General features: G+C 34.9%; 1 protein-coding gene across 2 annotated transcripts in view; it reads left to right on the top strand.

Moving 5' to 3' along the window:
* Nucleotides 1-2,655: 2,655 nt before the first annotated feature.
* Nucleotides 2,656-8,125, top strand: part of LOC145277584 (uncharacterized) — a 121,999-nt gene continuing 116,529 nt past the window's right edge. Inside the window, exon 1 of one of the 2 annotated variants that reach the window (XM_080129092.1) lies at nucleotides 2,656-2,794. The gene's annotated coding sequence lies outside the window, so the exon portion shown is untranslated. The remainder of the gene's footprint in view (nucleotides 2,795-8,125) is intronic. The other variant, XM_080129094.1, reaches the window with a different exon arrangement.

Raw genomic sequence — 8,125 nt, 5'->3', positions numbered from 1 at the left:
GTTAGACGTTGGAATTCCACTCCTGTTTCCTGTTTTCTTGTCCATATTAACATGCAAAAATTTAAATGTAATATGAGCAGATATCAATTCCCTACGTACTTTCTTTGTAGGCATGCGGTGAATATGAGTAGAAAGAAATTGGATCCATGTTTGGGGAGATCCAGTTTTAGAGAAATATTTGAAAGAAAAAACAGTTTTAGATAATATTCAAATGTGTGTATGCTTATGACTGTATGTGTGTGAGTTGAGAAATGCATTATCAGTTTTCTGACAGAGGGATGAGGACAGATAGGGAAATGTGGATATTAGATTTATTGTATACACTTTGGTTTAAACACTTTATTGTAGTAAAAAATATGTCGTTTTATATGCACTTGAGATGGACCAAAACAAGCAATTTCATAAATTCAGAGATTACACCTGATTGACTTAAAATGTTTTTATTTGTTTTTATAAATTCAAGCGAGCGTCTGAGAGCAGTAACGATTTAATTATTTTCATTTTGGGCACTGAAGAGTAAACTTCGTTGCTATACATATAATTTTATTAAAATAATAGTGACACATTTGAAATATCGCTTGAAATTTATGAAAGCCAAAACAATATTTTTAATCTGTATTATACATTAAAGAAATGAACGAACTAGTTTACAATAATGTAAGGTTATTTTCAAGTGTTTTTTAATCATTTTTCTGTCAAAGATATAAAAATAATAGTAATGAATATAATTTTGTTACGTACATAAAAGAGATAGTCTGGAGAGATATTGAAGGATCATCTAGGTCGATGTGGTAAAAACTGTCTGTGAATGTATAATGAGAGAAAAGTCAGAAACATCTACTTTCGACAATGTAGCTATGTGATTCTGTGGACACAGAGTGTTAGGAAGTGATTCATAAAAAAGGAAAAGGTTTTTGAGAGTCAAAAAAGCCAGGACAACTGGTTAGAAATGATTCATTAAGGTGCACAAAGATATTAGGATAAATGCAGTCGAAAGTAGTCTGTGGGGAGTGGCTGATAGGGAGAGCGCAGAAGTAGTCAGTTACGAGTGTGGCGGTCAATAAGAAAAAAGGTTGGACATAGAATTTCTGAATCTGAAGTCAATATATTTAGATGTTAATTTATGGACAGTTTGCAGTTTGTCACAGTTGACAACCGTTTGCGGTTCAGAGCAGATCATGGAGAGCTTTAGAAGATAAGGAAATGAGCTGACTTCAACCAAACAACAGTGATGACTTTGACAGACAAATTATCTCAATTGTGTCTTAGCCAATACACTGAAACTTAACTAAGATGTAGACATTAGTGTTTGAAAGGTCGTTTTCCACGATGGTATGACACACAAACTTAGCGTACAACTAATATGTACAGAATGTTTTGAAGCTAGTACTTTATTTTTTGATGAGTTTGTGTTTCTTTTTTATTTTTTTATACTTGTAAACCAGTCCTCACTCCTTCGTCGATCACCAATGTAAGAGATGACGACATGGCCAGAACGAGAAGAAAAGAAAAGACAGAAACAAATAGAAAGTGACGGCAAAGAGCATTGGGTCAGTGGTTGTTGAAAGGGATGGTATGATGCTACAGCAGGACTATCATTCGTTTTAATAATTCCCACATATGCAACCTGCGACCTTCTTCAGGTGTTGAAAACATGCTTCTTTTCTTACTAAGTAAAAAGAGGGATGCTTCTGCATTACAAGAATTCGAACAAACGGTTCAAATTCTTGTAATGCAGAGTCATCCCAGGATGAGAATAGTAGTCCGATTAATCAACATAACACAAAGAATATGGTATTTATTTCTTTCCCACTACGAGAAATGTGACTCTAGGGTCGGAAAGTGAGATTGAAAAGTCAGAGCTCAAGACGATGAGCACTCTGACCCTGCAAAAGATGTGTATGCAACCCTGTCGGCATTCCCTAGTAGGGACACCTCAGGCGATTAATAATAAACTAACCCCTTCTCAAAGAGAGAAAGCAAACCTGGAAGGGTGGACCTCCTAATTTTGTTGCATGTGACAACCCGATTGCAAAATTGATTGTTGTTTGTTTTGCAAAAGAAGTAGTCAAATCAACACAAACTGAAGATTTTCTTTTACTAATGTTCGTGACCTTCATTAATTTTCTCGTAATGAATCCAGTGTCTAACCTTTTCCTTGTTGTCTTCTTATCTTTCTGGCTTGTTTGTCACTGGACACATTTTATTATGATTATTTTATTTTCTCATTATTCCTATTTACTTTCCTCCCCACGAGAGCAGAGTTAGACACAAGGTCGGTTTTTAATGTGGAAAAAATCCAGCTCCCCAAAAAGGGGCACTCTGGATAGAAACAAAAATAAAAATCGACTCAATCTAGAAGGATTTCTCCTCCACTCATTGAGGTCAGAAAACGTGAATATAGTATCAGAACAGATACTGCACTTTGCTCCTAGCTAAATGGCCAAGGAAATTATCAAGTCCTAAATATACATATTTACTTGAAATCGATGACGTCATAATGGGTGAATGGTAGTTGTCAATAGCACCGGAAGTCTATGCTTGCTTGTAAACAAGATTTACGTGAGAGAGGGAGAGAGAGAGAGAGAGAGAGAGAGAGAGAGAGAGAGAGAGAGAGAGAGAGAGAGAGAGAGAGCAATAAAAAGAGAAAGAAAGAGAGGGAGATGTAGATAAAAAGAAAGATGAAAGGAAAGAGAAAAATAGAAATAATGTCCATGTATTTCTTAGAATCAACCGGAAATGGACATTAAGACAAGATAAAGAGATAACAGCGAATATTGATAATCGCATCAAAGTAAGTTTCTTTTTAAAAAAAAAACATTTCGTTTAGTTGTTTTGTTTGACGGTATATCAACCCGTTTTGAGTTATTTCATGTCGAATCTGGTAATTTCTGGAAAAAGTTTTTATACTTCAAATTGTTTATATCTCCGAGTACTTATTCATGGTGTTGATTTTTTTCACCCCCAAACAAGGCATATTGCTACTTGAACGTAAGGGGTTATTATATGTGATCATGTCTAACAAGAGACTGTGAGGAGTTGAGCAGCAAGATATCTGTTTACATTACATTTTGTTTTTTGCATGTTAATACAGTAAGGGAAGTAGGAAACGGGGGTGGGGAATTCAAAAGTGTAGCTGCTCAAAGGAAGAAAATATTAGAGTATAAGGCTTTCCGGCATCTAGGGGCCTCAATATTGAATGGGTGAGATTTTGTTGCTTGTCAGGTTAGTCAGGGGTATGTATGTCAAGGAGCACATGCTAGGAGTTCAATATAGCACATTCTATTAAAGTACTTGTAAAATAGACACATGGATGTGACTACAGGGATGTAGTAATAGTATAGGACCTAGTAGATTTGAGTCTTTTTTTTGGGACTCTGTCTAAGAGTGAGAGATTAATGGTAGATTTTGTGAGGAAATTCCACACATGGGTTTTGCCCCTGGCAGAATGAAAGAAAATCAATCAGAATTACAACAGGCTCATCTTTTAAACTTCAATGTAAATTTTATTAAAAGAAAAAGATCCAAGTTGCAAAAGATGCATCATCTTCAGCTATATGCCATAATGGTTTAGTAACACCCCAAAGGGGTAATAATTCATCTTCGATAAAAGCTGGGTACAAAATTCCGCCAACGAAGAACGCTGCACAGGGTGAAGAGTTGAGTAATATCTTTCAAGATGGTTACTGCAAGTCGGGTAGCCTCGAGGAGTTCACTGTAGATAACCGTCCAAATGGCAGACAAATGACTGATCAAACTGTAGACCTTAATTTCGTCTCTGACAGACATTATATTGTAATGATGAAAGTCAATTGATTCACAGAGCACAACAGCGTACAATAATACAACAATTCAACCAACATAAGGGCATTGGTGTTTGCAAATGATAATAACATTTTGCCCCACATTAGGGCATTAAAACATTTCAAAGAGACAAATTAATTTTTTAGACTACAAGCCTCGAGTGAGAATTCGTTACATCCTTTTCAACCCGTGTCTGTCTTGAATCTGATGATCTGAAAGCATAAATTTGACACCAAGCACATTCTCGGCAATTAGTAAATAACAAGTAATCTGAATGGTTCAAACAAAATCGTGGGCGGACAAACCGACCAATAAGGAGCCTACTATTTTCTGCAGAATTTCTTACAATTCACCAGCCCACATATAGCAACAATACTCAATGCATGAGCGAATTGTGTCTTGTTTAGTTTGATTGCTTTGTTCTATGGCATATCAACCCTTTTTGGGTTCAATCATTTTGGCAAAATTATTTATGATTCAAGTTCTTTATATCTTCAAATAGTTATTCATGGTATTTAGTTTGATTATGTTGCAGAAAAAAATTGTTGTTTTTGATTTTGGCTTTGCAGAATATGAAACGGTAAGGAAAAAACAATAACACCAATATTTAGTGCATTTAAGTCAGAAAGCCATTAAAGTACTTGTAAAACAGGTACATGGATACAGATACGCGGCGATGGGACAGAGGTTGAAGTTTGGTTGACAGTGTGGGCTGTATTAGGTTGGAGACTCTTTAAAAAAGCTTTCTGTTCTTTTCCCTTACCAACAACTAAACTTCTTAAGTCTTTACTGTTCCAGATTTATAGTTAACAAAATGTCTTTCCTTTTTTTTAAAAGTACTATTTGCAACCTATCTATCCATAGCATTACTAAATTCTAAGGTTCTTTCTCCTTCCGCATTTTCCCACATGAACACCTTCTAAACTACTAGATTTCTTTCCAATATAACCATTTAAATTTATTGTCGCAACTAAATCTTTCTCATCAACCTTAATAGTTACTGGTCGGAGCTTGGTCGATATTACAGGACCTATTAGATTTTAGACTTTTGGATTCTGTCTGGCTGTGAGAGATTAGTAGCACCAGTTTAAAAAGTGCAATCATTAACAGAAAGCCTGATTAAAATATATTCTGTAAGATTCATTATTGCTATATGTAAAATGCTAAAAGAAAAAACATATGTAAAATAAATTAAACAAATTAAATACAAAAACAACCGAAAAACAACAACAAGCATTTCAATCTAGCCATTATAATTTCAGCATCATAAAAGCCATTATAATTTCAGCATCATAAAAATCATTATAATTTCAGCATCATAAAAGCCATTATAATTTCAGCATCATAAAAGCCATTATAATTTCAGCATCATAAAAGCCATCATAATAGACATTATAATTTCACTAATTCCATAAAAAAGATTTTAAGCATGAATAGACGATAGCGAATATCGAGAATCTTTGGGGAACTCTTTTTAGAGTTCCAATTTGGGGAAAAGGGTTTTGAGGATAGACAGCTTTAGAGAAACAACTTTCGATGAATACTTAAATGTGAGAAAACAAGAGAAATTTCATATGATAAACTAAAACAAAATCCTGGGTTCAAAAGCATAAATTCCCAAAAGAGATATTTTATACATGTTTAAAGTGAAATTTTATACCTGTTAAATGTTGAGATATTATGTTGAACAAAGATGGCCACAGTAAATCAAATTGATGAAGAATCAATGCAGTCACGATTTCGAGTTTTGAGTAATTCTTCGTAACAAAGATGGCAGCGAAGAATCAATGCAGTCCCGATCTTGAGTCATTTCGAGACAGAGGCCGACGGCGAACTGATTGAATCCAAAATTCGACATTTTTTATAATAACATTTGAAGCTTCTGATTGGTTGATTGTTATAACTGTGGTTATAAAAACAACCGCCGAAATCATTGGAGTCAAACCCTCATTAATAGTTCAAAACATTTTAACAATACAGATAGGAAAAACATAGACCGTTTGTTTATATACTGAGAGTGCTTGTAGAACAAGAGAGGATGCAATAGCTTAGATGTCAAGGAAGTATGAACCGATAACTTAAGAGCCGTTAATTATCAACAGATCGGAAAAATCGTAATCAAAACATCCCCATTCAATTACAAAAGTTACATTTGATGAAAAGTTATTAATGAGGCAATGTTCGTTTGTTTCATTATAGAAGGTTCGGGGAGAAATGTTAAATGAATAAGTTTATACAGTTTTCAATAAGCAGCCGACAGTATGAAAAAGTTAATGCTCTGTGAGTATGTGTGTGCGTTAGTGCTAGAGTGTGTATGCTAATGACTGTGTGTGTGTGTGTGTGTGTGTGTGTGTGTGTGTGTGTGTGTGTGTGTGTGTGTGTGTGTGTGTGTGTGTGTGTGTGTGTGTGTGTGAAAATTGAGAAATTTATTATTTAGCTTCTACCAACGCCTGATAAGGGAGCTGGCAAATGCAAATGTTAGTTCTGTTAAACTTTTTAATAAGGGAAATATCTGTCATTCAAGGTGGATCAAAACAGCAAATTTGATAAACTCAGAGAAATGCATCTAATTGGTTTAAAATGTTTGTATTTGTTTTTATTAATTCAGGCGAGTGTATGCGTAGATATATGTGTGCAGAAACAATTTTATGCATTCTGATTTGGGATATAGAAGTGTAAACTTTGTTGCTACAAATCGTTTAGAAGTAAGTTTATTTCTAAAATGAAAAAAATCTCTGAAAGTTTATTTCCCCGGAGATTCCTAATTGTTAATCTGTCAAATATTTTATTTTAAAAATAAAAAGCAAAGAAAGAGAGAAGAGAAAGAAAAAAAGTTAAATCTACACATTACAATGTACCCAACACTCTTTAACCCTGATCTTCGAGTGGCCTCTGGGCCTTGATAAGTGGTGACGCCTATGTAAAAAAATAAATAAACACCTTAACTTTATTTTTTACTTTCCTTGTGTAATTACGTCTTCTTTTTTGTAACTGTTTCTCATTCTACACGTACATGTTATAGAGCATCTTCCATCTCACAAAGATGAGAGAGAAACGTTATCCCTGTGACAAGACCACAGATAAATTGTGACCTGATGCTGGCACAAAACCAAATTTGAACAATGTAACCAAATAATTTGGAATAACCGTGTCACTCAGAAGAAAAATTGGAGTGTCATGATCGTCAGGTGCTCCTTGTATGGCCTAACATGTTGGACTCGGTTAGCATCATGCGAATATTAGATCCTCTAATTTTAGGAACGAGAATATTACAAACAAAAAACAGGTAAGTAAACCCTCTAATTTCAGGTACGACAATAAGCAAGCCCCCACCCCCGCCACTCACAGTCAATAAAAATACACAAAAATAAATGCATTCATATCGTAACACCAGCCTTGACACCAGACAGATATCGCACAAAACTGTCATGAACAGTCCAATAGAGAGAACACAATCCAGACCTTCAGTGAAAGAGTATTCGGAGTACTGGAACCTAAGGACGGCTTATTGTTACTCAAATTCCAGAAAAAACAAATGTCGTTGCAAATGTGAAATTAATTGTAAACAGCTGTTGCTATTGTAATAGCCATCTAAGCTATTGAAACCTCTCTTGTTCTACAAGCACTCTCAAAATATTAACAAACGGTCTATGTTTTTCCTATCTGTATTGTTAAAATGTTTTGGACTATTAATAAGGGTTTGACTCCAATGATTTCGGCGATCGTTTTTATAACCACGGTTATGACAATCAACCAATCAGAATTATTTTCAATGGTTATCAAAATAGGTGAAAAGTGCTAGAAATTTGGTGAGACTTATCACTCAGACTCCAGGGAACACCTCTTATTAATTACAATATGCAATCACTGATAATAACTTGTGTTAAAACTCCTAGTGAGTAAATGGGAACAATACCGAAAAACTTTGAAAAAAGAATTGGAGAGATTGGAATCAGAGGGATGGTTGACAACATACAATGGATAACAATAATGAAAACTGCAGAAATATTAAAGAAAACCCCTTGAATGTGAATGAACTACAGACAGAAATTGAACATAAAACACAAAGGAACATCACATGGAATCATGAAAACTCAAATGGTATAATTATAAGTTAAACACCCCCTGCATCTCTACTTTCTTCACCCTCCCCCCGCTTTTGATTTTTTTTTTTTTTTTTTTGTGCATATATCCCCATAAACTGGCACCACACCAAATAAATGAGCAGTGTGAAGGAGGGTGGAAAGACTGAGGAGAGAAAGCACTGGATGAGTGCAAAGAGGACTGGGACCTTGGGGAGGCTTATTGCCACCCAAATTCG

This window comes from Euprymna scolopes, chromosome 6, assembly GCF_053919585.1.
Source record: "Euprymna scolopes isolate OS-2025 chromosome 6, ASM5391958v1, whole genome shotgun sequence".
Classification (NCBI taxonomy): domain Eukaryota; kingdom Metazoa; phylum Mollusca; class Cephalopoda; order Sepiida; family Sepiolidae; genus Euprymna; species Euprymna scolopes.
Note: the sequence above shows the minus strand (reverse complement) of the source record. Positions and strands in the feature narration are given on the sequence as shown.